At 25.0% G+C, this 10,692-nt stretch overlaps 1 long non-coding RNA gene and 1 other non-coding gene across 2 annotated transcripts; both read right to left on the reverse strand.

The window, feature by feature from the left end:
- Positions 1-5,218: 5,218 nt before the first annotated feature.
- On the reverse strand, positions 5,219-5,325 carry LOC131174348 (small nucleolar RNA snoR109). The gene has a single exon (XR_009144596.1). It is a non-coding gene; the product is annotated as a small nucleolar RNA snoR109 (small nucleolar RNA).
- Positions 5,326-5,892: 567 nt separating this feature from the next.
- LOC131173839 (uncharacterized) lies at positions 5,893-6,570 on the reverse strand. Its single transcript, XR_009144154.1, has 2 exons — positions 6,250-6,570; positions 5,893-5,953 (listed from the first exon to the last, which is right to left on the reverse strand). It is a non-coding gene; the product is annotated as an uncharacterized LOC131173839 (long non-coding RNA).
- Positions 6,571-10,692: the final 4,122 nt, after the last annotated feature.

Raw genomic sequence — 10,692 nt, forward strand, 5'->3', positions numbered from 1 at the left:
TATATATTTGGTTTACGTATCTTCATCATCAACACTTATAAGAGACAACTTACTTTGCAACAGAGTCAATGTAATACTTGTTCCTAAACTAACATAAGAACATTATCCCATCAAACAAAATAACCCTGTTAATACCCAACCTAACCTACTTTGCAACAAGAGCAAATAAAAGCAATACCCATGTTATGAAAATTGCCAATAATATATACAAGGTGACCCTTTCCTACATCTTTAATTAATCATTAATCATGAAATTTTAATCATTAAACTTTCAAGACCTATAATTTATTTCTACCCAAATCTAATGTCAAGAATATCAATGAAATCCGTAATAAATTTAATGGAAAATTTTAATTATTCAAAATTTAAGGCTTTGATACCATATGTAAAATTTCTTAATAGATCATAATAAACTATTAACATAATGTGAATCTTAAATATAAGATTCAACTAATACCTTAATAATGGATCTTAAACAAATTAAATTTTTACTGATCTAGAATGCTTACTTGATACAGAGTTTGCTTAAGCCATGTTAGTCATTGAGAGAGACCTTTTAATTCAATAAATTAACTTTTCCCTCTTAACCCTTCTAAATTCACACACGAAAAACTTTAGCGATGGAAGCATTTTTGAACATGACCCTAAATCTCTAACTTTATGAAAGAGTGTATGTGACCTTATGGGCAAAGAGAGAGGATTATTCTATATATATTTTTAAGATTTAATATAAAATGTCCATCAAGTAGCTCATGTATAATCAAGATTTTATTTTATTAATAAATATCAAATAATTGAACCACATTAAAAAATTGATCTTGGCCCATTTAATAATATTAATTATCAGCCAAAAATCTTACACATACACCTTGCAACTATGTTTCTTCTTCCTAATCTTCAAATTTGTAATCATATTTTCTCCAAAAAATTTCATCTACCACAAAATAGAACAATCTCATTGGGTAATAATATAAGCGAAATGACCCGCAACATCGCATGCCTACGCAGTCTATGAGGTGGTGTTATATTTCTAAAGGTATTCAATTTTTGGTCATTAAATAACAAATGGAGTTCAACATATTAAAAATTAAATAACATTTTGGTTGTGTTTGGATTGAAGGAAAATAAGGGAGGAAGGAAAATTTGAGAGGAAAATAATCTTTTTTTTTTTACTCACTTGTGTTTGGTTAGAGAAGAAAATAAGGAGGAAAGAAATTTTTGAAAGGAAAATAATAGTTAGATTCCACTTTCATTTTCTCTCCAAATTGGGGAGAAAGTAGGAGGAAAGTGTTTAAAATTACAAAAGTATTTCTATATTTTCTAAGTTCTTTTTGAATGTCCAAGGATAGTATTGTAATTTTACTCTTTAAAAAAGTAACTTTTCTCTCAATATTTTCCCTCCTCATCTAAACATAAAATAAAAAAGTTATTTCCGTCTCTAATCATTACATTCTTTTATTTTCCTTCCATTATTTTCTTTCCTCCCATCCAAATATAGTGTTAAAGCTTCGTTCGCTGACAGAAATCAAAAATAAAGATAGAGAATGAAATTCAAATTCAAATAATTCAAATTTCAAATTTTTTATCGCCATAAGCCTGTGTTTTTCAACAAACTAAGTGGTAAGCGATCAATTTATTCGGATCAAATTGATCCGTTTAGCACTAGTCAACGTTAAATCATTCATGAGTGGTTAGAGTGTTCAACCTCAATTACCCTTATACCCTTTTAGGTAATTTTCTTTGAATAGCATGGGATTCATAAATTATTTTTGATAGATTCACTGAAATTTTAGTACCACCTTAAATTTTTGTTTTAATTTACATTTTTATATTTATTAAGTACTACTTTTATCCATTTTTATCTGTTCTATTTTGAATTTTTTTTAAATTAATTATTACATTTAGAAAATCAAGGAGTATTAGCTATTTTTTTTTAATTTTATATTTGGATCATGCTTGAGGGATCAAGTGGATCCATAATTAATGTGGATTAAAAGGTTTTCAGTAACATAAAATGCCTTATTTACCCTTTATATTTTTTGAGATAAAATTTCTCTCCATCCTTTACTCTTTCCTCTTTTAATACTTTTCCTCCAACTACATCCTCTTTTTTAGTAAATAGTAATAAATTATGCTTTCATTTTCAAGAAAAAAAAATTAAACTTCTTCTCTACACTTTTTTTTCTTTGCACACATTGAAGAAAATATATTTAATTATTTGAATTTTAATAAAATATACTTAATATTTAAATTTTAATTTTGAAAATTTATTTTAATTTTACTTTATTAAATCTTTAAAGAGTACAATCCACATATACTTTTTCCTTTAATCAATATTTGTGATGAAACAATTTTCTCTTAGCCAGTATTTATCGTTTGAAGGCTTTTTTATTCTTTTTCTCAACTCTATACCTATTGACAAAAATCATGTATATTATATAAACTTAGCCAATATTTATCGTTTGGAGGCTTTTTTATTTTTTATTTTTTCAACTCTATACCTATTGACAAAAATCATGTATATTACATAAAACGTGTAAGATACAATATGCCAAATTTTTTGCCCTTTAATCTGGCTAGTTTAGTAAAAAAAAAAAGTGGCCGGTTAATGTTAGCATTAATTTTAATTAAATCAAAGTATTCATCTCACTTTTAATTTTAATTTATGACTTTAATTAAATTTAATTATTTTATTTTTAAACAAAAATTATTTTAATTTAGATTAAATTAATTAATTATTATTCAATTTAAAATTAATTTAAATTTGATCTATGATACGAAATTGAATTAGACAATTAAATTAATATGCTTGTTTGGTTTGAGTAAATAGGATAAATCTGAATTCAATTCAATATATGTTTTAATCAATTAAATAAACTAAGCATGTGACGTATCACATTGATTGTATCAATTGTAAAAATTATAATTTAATTGATTCAATTTAATATGTATTTGAGTCAGCTGAATCAATTTGAGTATTTGACATGTCATATTAATTATATATTTTAATTAATTAAGCTTTTAATTGAGTCAATTGAATTACAAGGTCACATTAATCATATATATTTAAGTCAATTGAGAAATTATAATTCACTTAATTCAATTGAATATATATATTGGAGTCAACTGAATTAATTTGAGTATGTTGTATGTCACATTAATCATATATTTTTATTAATTGAGTTATTAATTGAGTTAATTGAATGATTATGTGTAATGTCACACTAATTATATGCATTTGAGTCAATTGCAAAAATTATAATTTAATTGAATATATATTTGAGTCAATTGAATCAATTTGAGAATGTGACATGTCACATTGATCATATATATTTTAGTCAATTATGAAAATTACCATTTAACAGATTCAATTAAATATATATTTAAATCAATTGAATCAATTTGAGTATGTAACATGTCACTTCAATCATTTATTTTAGTCAATTGAGCTTTTAATTGAGGTAATTGAATCAATTGATTATGTAAAATATCACATTGATTATATATATTTGAGTCAATTATAACAATTATCTTTTAATTGATTCAATTGAATATATATTTAAATCAATTGAATCATTTTGAGTACATGACATATCACATTGATCATATACTTTAGTCAACTGAACATTTAATTGAGTAAATTGAATCAACTGATTATGTACAATATCACATTAATCATATATATATTTAGGTTAATTGTGATAATTATCATTTAAATAATTCAATGAAATATATATTTTAGTTAATTGAATCAATTGAGTATGTGATATGTCACATTGATCATATATTTTAGTTAATTGAATCAATTGAGTATATGACATGTTACATTGATAATATATTTTTGTCAATTTAACCCTTAATCGAGGAAATTGAATCAATTGATTATATAACATGTCACATTATATCCATTGACCATATATATTTTGCGTCAATTGAATCAACTGATCATATATATTTTGAGTTAATTGTGACAATTATTATTAACCCTTAATTGAGTAAATTGAATCAATTAATTATGTAACATATCACATTATGTCAATTGATCATATGTATTTTTGAGTCAATTAAATCAATTGAATCAATTAACAATATATATTTTGAGTCAATTGTAACGATTATTATTTAAATAATTTAATTGAATATATATTTTAGTTAATTGAATCAATTGAGTATACGATATGTCACATTATGTCACATTATTCATATATATTTGAATCAACTATAACATTATTCATATTAATTAATTGAAAAAATATATGCATTATTATATTTTAATTGCCAAAATTATAACATGATTTTATTTAGTTGTCATGCTAGAATTTATGAAATTATACCAAATTTTTATAATGTTGATCTTATTAAAATAGAACTAAAATTGAATTTTTTATTTTTTTATTTTTTTACATTTGTTGATATTTCTTCCAAAATTTATTCAATGTAAGTTGAATACCTGTTGATGAAATGAAACTATGATCGCTAGTGATTTATAGTTGAAGAATTGGGGTTGTTTTAGGGTGCTACTCAAACCAATTTGGAAACCTACATGCTTGCTATAGTCTAGAAAAAGTCTTGGATATTTCCGATGAGGTTTGCTCTCAGTGTCCCTTCACCAGTTGCTAGATTTATGAGGGCAGAATTAAATTGGGGTAATGGCTAATTGTAAAAGACCTCTTTAGGCTGTTCTAGTGGAAAAACAAAGAAAACAAACTAATAGATCAAAACTATGATTTGAAGCACAAGTTGAGAGCTCTACAGGAATGAAAGTTGCAGGGGACAAAGGGTATGCATTTGCGCACTATAATTTCATGCACAAAGGTGGGGCAGCTACAGTTCGATTTTAAGGTAGAATCGGATTGAGGGGATTCCAATTTTGATTTCAATTTCAGTTTGGTTGAGTCTTGATCAAATTCAATGGTTAATTTATTTTTTCCAATATAAAAATTTAGTTTTGGTCCAAAACTTGGACCAGACAGTTTTGGTCCAGTTTTTGTTCAATTCATTTAGATTAAAATTATGTCCTGAGTCTGAAAATTGCAAAATAAAACAGGCACTTGGAAGGACAATGTAGTCACCGATAGACGCAGACTGCTGGAAGCTCAAAGCAGAATGCCTGGAAGGTGACCCTCATAATGTTGATGTAAGAGAAGGGTCTCTTAAAAAGGCAAAATCCTATGCCATTTCCCTCTTCTCTCCCTTCTCACCAGTAAATGATTAAAAAAAATGTGAGAACCTCGGTAAGCAGATATGTCAACAATTATCTCAAAGAAATCTCATACAACAACCAGCCAGTGAGCTTCTCAGCCATAATTAATATAGCTATAGCCACTTTGGCAATTCAAAATGAAGGCTACTGATTCCCATGCTATCCCTTGGCACATGTAGCCATCAGATCAAACAATACAGAAAAATATGGGCTCAAAGAAAGAAGCACCGACGTGCAAATTGAATACGAAGAGTTCTTTGCCCCTCCTAAACATCACACACACACAACACGCATATAAGAAGCAACAGTCTCCAAAAGCCCTACCTGCCAGTTTATATATCATCTTGTCTGTGAAAAGCCAAGTGTGCTGTGCTTAGTCGCACATCTTAAGATATGAAAAAAAATATTACTTAAATTCTCTTTTGAAGTCCATGAACTTTGGCATAAAATTTAAATCCACCTGCCATGAATTCATTTGTGGATAACAATTGAGGCCAACTTCAATTTTATAGTAAATTAGTGTAAAATTTCTTATTTGTTGTCTTAATTGTGCTAAATCTCTTAAAAGATAAAAAATAATAAGAATAAGCAAAATTCTTCTTGCAACACTCAGTAGTGGATGTAACAGGACCCCAGAAACTTGATATTCCATCAGCCATCCTACTCTACGTGTGCCCAAACTTTGAATATAATCGATCAAATCTCTTTTGTTACGATTTGGCAGGGTTCAAGAACCAATAAAATACAAACCTACAGAGACAACCAGAGCTTTCAAGAACCCAAAAATCTATCAAACAGAAACATCAAGAGGAAACTTTACCAAACCCAAAAAAAAATGAGATCACAATCAACAGATTCACCATCAAAGAGGTCCAAGTTGAATTTTTTCACTAACAAAGACAATATGCTGAATTTTCTCCGAAACACATACTTATTATCCTGGCTAAATTAACAACCACTCCTCTAAGACTCCACTAATTCCCATGGACAGGGCAACCAGACCTTTCAACGAAGATTATAAACAGATAAAATAGAAAGGAATCTACCTGTAAGACATCAGCAAAACAGAATCACGAGCGTGCCGAGTGAAGCAGCAAAACAGAATCACGAGCGTGCCGAGTGAAGCAGCAAAACAAAATCACGAGCGTGCCTAGCGAAGCAGCCAAACAGAATCGTGAGCGTGCTACGGCAGCAGGGAAGCAATAAACAGTAGCCAAATTGGGATTTCGAAAGTGTGCCTCGACTGAAAAAAAAAATGGATGAGGAAGTGTTTGGGTTCTGCAGTGATCGATCTCACCATGGGTGAAAGAATCGGCCGGCGAAAGAGAAGAAGCAGCTGGATTGATATTAGAGAAATTTATATAGTATGATCTGATGGTCTAGAATAAAGACCTAAAATAAACGGCTAAGATCTCTTTCTTCCTTTTTTATTTTATTGTTTACATTTTTCTTTTCTTTAATTTCAATTCTTATTAGATATATATTTTTTAAGTTTCTTTCCTTATTTTTTCTTTTATTCTTTTAAAATGGTAATGCCTCTAATAAAAATCATGGAATAAAAAAAAATAATAAAAAATTAAAATTTAAGTAAAATTTAATAAAAAATAAATATTGAAAGTAAAATTGAAATAGGATATGCTGACAAATTTTGTTTAATATCAACTAACTCATTCCCTAAAATTTTTTCTTTTAAAATAATATATATATATTTTAAAGAAATACCAAAAATCTTAATGATAAGTCAAGCTTTTTTCATCATTGGTTTTCCTTCCCATTAATCTTATCTTTATAAAAATATCATTTATTTTTCTTCAAAAAGTGGTGATATAATTCAATTTATTTATATTAATAATTTTTATTTTAAACAGTCTAATTTAATTCAAATCATAAACTAAAGAAAGAAAAATTAAAAGTGTATTTTAATTATTGAATTATCTTAGTCCAAAATTGAATTAGCCACTTCTAAATATATGCATCATAATTTTATGAGGTGTTAATTGAATTAGCCAATTCTCTCAAATGAAAATTTTTTATTTTTATTACCGACTAAAAAACGTAGTTGGTAAATACCAACTAAAAATACTTTAGTCGGTAAAATTCTTTCCAATTACTGGATTTTATTTTTTAAAGATTTAATTTTACCAACAAAAAATTAAATTAGTTCATAAATACCAACTAAACTATCATATAATCGGTAAAATTTTCCTCAAATTATTTTTCTTGAATTATAAAATTTTATTTTTATGCGCTTTAATTTTACCGACTAAACATAAATTAGTTGGTAATACCAACAAAAATACTATTTAGTCGGTAATATTTTCCTCAAATTAAAAATTTTTATTTTTATTACCTTTAAATTTACCGACTAAATAAAAATTAGTTGGTAAATACCAACTAAATAAGCATTTAGTCGATAATATTTCTCTCAAATTACAAAACTTTTAACTTGATGATCTTTAATGGTACCGACTAGAAATTTTTTGGTTGGTAAATACCGACTAAAACGAAATTTAGTCGGCATTATTTCTTTCGAATTATTAGATTTTACTTTTTTAAAATTTAGCTTTACCAACTAACAATTAAATTAGTTAGTAATTACCAACTAAACAATCATATAGTCGGTACCATTTTCCTCGAATTATAAAATTTTATTTTCATGAGCTTTAACTTTACTGACTAATAGCAAATTAGTTGGTAATACCAACTAAAACTCTCTTTAGTCTCTTATATTTCTCTCAAATTAAAATTTTTTATTTTTATTACCTTTAACTCTACCGACTAACCATATCATTAATTGGTAAATACCAACTACATCATCATTTAGTCGATAATATTTCTCTCAAATTACAAAACTTTTAACTAAACGAACTTTAACATTACCGACTAAGAAAAGGTGGTTGGTAAATACCAACTAAAATAGCTTAATCGGTAATTACCAACTAAACAAAACGTTAGTCGGTAATACTTCTTTCGGCTTATTAGATTTTATTTTTCTAAGATTTAGCTTTACCAACAAAAAATTAAATTAGTTCGTAAATACTAATTAAACTGTCATATAATCGGTAAAATTTTCCTTTTATGCGCTTTCATTTTACCGACTAAATATAAATTAGTTGGTAATACCAACAAAACACTATTTAGTCGGTAATATTTTCCTCAAATTAAAAATTTTTATTTTTATTACCTTTAAATTTACCGACTAAATAAAAATTAGTTGGTAAATACCAACTAAATAAGCATTTAATCGATAATATTTCTCTCAAATTACAAAACTTTTAACTTGATGATCTTTAATTATACCGACTAAAACTTTTTTGGTTGGTAATTACCGACTAAAACATAATTTAGTCGGCATTATTTCTTTCGAATTATTAGATTTTACTTTTTTAAGATTTAGCTTTACCAACTAACAATTAAATTAGTTAGTAATTACCAACTAAACAGCCATACAGTCGGTAAAAGTTTCCTCGAATTATAAAATTTTATTTTAATGATCTTTAACTTTACCGACTAATAGTAAATTAATTGGTAATACCAATTAAAACTCTCTTTAATCTGTAATATTTCTCTCAAATTAAAAATTTTTATTTTTATTAGTTTTATTTTTACCGACTAACTATAACATTCGTTGGTATTTACCAATTAAATGACAATGTAGTCTGTATGATTTCTCTCTAATTGTAAAATTTTATTTTCATGAGTTTTTTAGATTTACCGACTAAATAATATATAGTCGGTAAATACTAACTAAATATATTTTAGTAGGTAGTATTTTTTGAATTATAAAACTATGACGTTATGAGTTTTGAATTTCACCAACTAAAAAGAAAATAATCGGTAAATGCCAACTAACAATTAAATTGTCAGTAATTACCGACTATATATTTAGTTGTAATATTTACTATTTCGTCGCTTTCTTTGCTGAGCATTTTTTGAACCAATTTTACCTACTAAAAATTTTAATCGGTAATAGTTAGTCGGTAAATAGTCGGTAATTTAGTCAGTAAACATTATTTTGCATTTTTATTTTATTGTCATAGTTATTTAGTCGGTAATAAATCGGTAATTTATGACCATATTTTTTTAGTCGGTAAAGTTAGTCGCTGTTTTTTAAATTTCTTGTAGTGTGATATTTAAATGATTCAATTGAATATATATTTTAGCTAACTGAATCAATTAAATATGTGACATGTTAGATTGATCATATATTTTAGTGAATTAATCCTTTAATTAATTCAATTGAGTAAAAATATATAATTTATTTATATGAAATATATTTTTAATTAAGTCTATTGAATTCATTTGAAATTATAATATTAATTAATTATTTATTAATATATATACATCAATCGAATCAATTTAATCGATTTATATTGTTAGTTTAATTGAGTTAATTTAATCAATTTAAATTCAGATTAATCATTTATTTAATTATAATAAAGTAATATATATTGTACTTTTTTAATATTAATTTACATATTAAAATAAAAATAAATAAATAAAAATATATTATTTATTTTTATTTTTATTTTTAAGTTTTTTTTTAATTTACATAAATATTTTTTTTTTCTAAATGTGTAAATGAAAATGTTGATTAAAGAAAAGAGGAAAGAGAAAAAGTAAATGAAATTTTAATTTGTATTGAAATTTGTAGCTATAATAAATACAATAAATACAATTTAAAATTCAAATTTTAAATCTCTGCATTCTCCTATAAAAATAATTTAAAGGATATTTTAGTAAAATGACATAATTTTTATATATAAAATGACTTTACTATCCCTATTGTTTTACCTTTAATACGGATCTACTTGATTCCTCATGCTTTTTCTTTATATTTTATTATATATAATAAATATTTATATAATTTTTTAGGTGAAATAAATGATAGTTTAATTAATTACTAATATGTTTTATAAAAATAAAATTATCTAATATTTTCTTAATTACTATGCAAAACCCAAATATAATAGGGAAAAATGGATGAAAATGGTATAAATTTATTTCATCAACAAATTGTCTGAATACATATGCCTAGGGCAACGGAAACTATCATAATAATGCTAATATAACTTAAAAAGTTGTTAAAAATAAAAATTGCCATTTGCGAAAGAAAGATGCATGGTAATTTATAATTTTTATTTTTTAATTATATTTAAATAAGAATAAATTATTATTATTATTATTAATTTAATTTTCACTTAAATTTCTCTCTTATTTAATTTAATTTAAATAAATTTTTATTCATTATATTAATAATTTTTTTAATTAATTTGTGGTGTAATTAATTAAAATATATTATTTAATTCTTTTTATACATATATTAATAGTAGTTATGTAATAAAATTATTTTGTTCAAAAAAAAATTTAAATTTTATGAAATTTTTATATTTTATCTTATAATTTATGTAAATTGATATTTATTTTTTGGATTATAGAAAATATATAAGATTAATGAGAAAATAGTGTTATTTTAAAAAATATAAATA

Source organism: Hevea brasiliensis, chromosome 15, assembly GCF_030052815.1.
Source record: "Hevea brasiliensis isolate MT/VB/25A 57/8 chromosome 15, ASM3005281v1, whole genome shotgun sequence".
Lineage (NCBI taxonomy): Eukaryota > Viridiplantae > Streptophyta > Magnoliopsida > Malpighiales > Euphorbiaceae > Hevea > Hevea brasiliensis.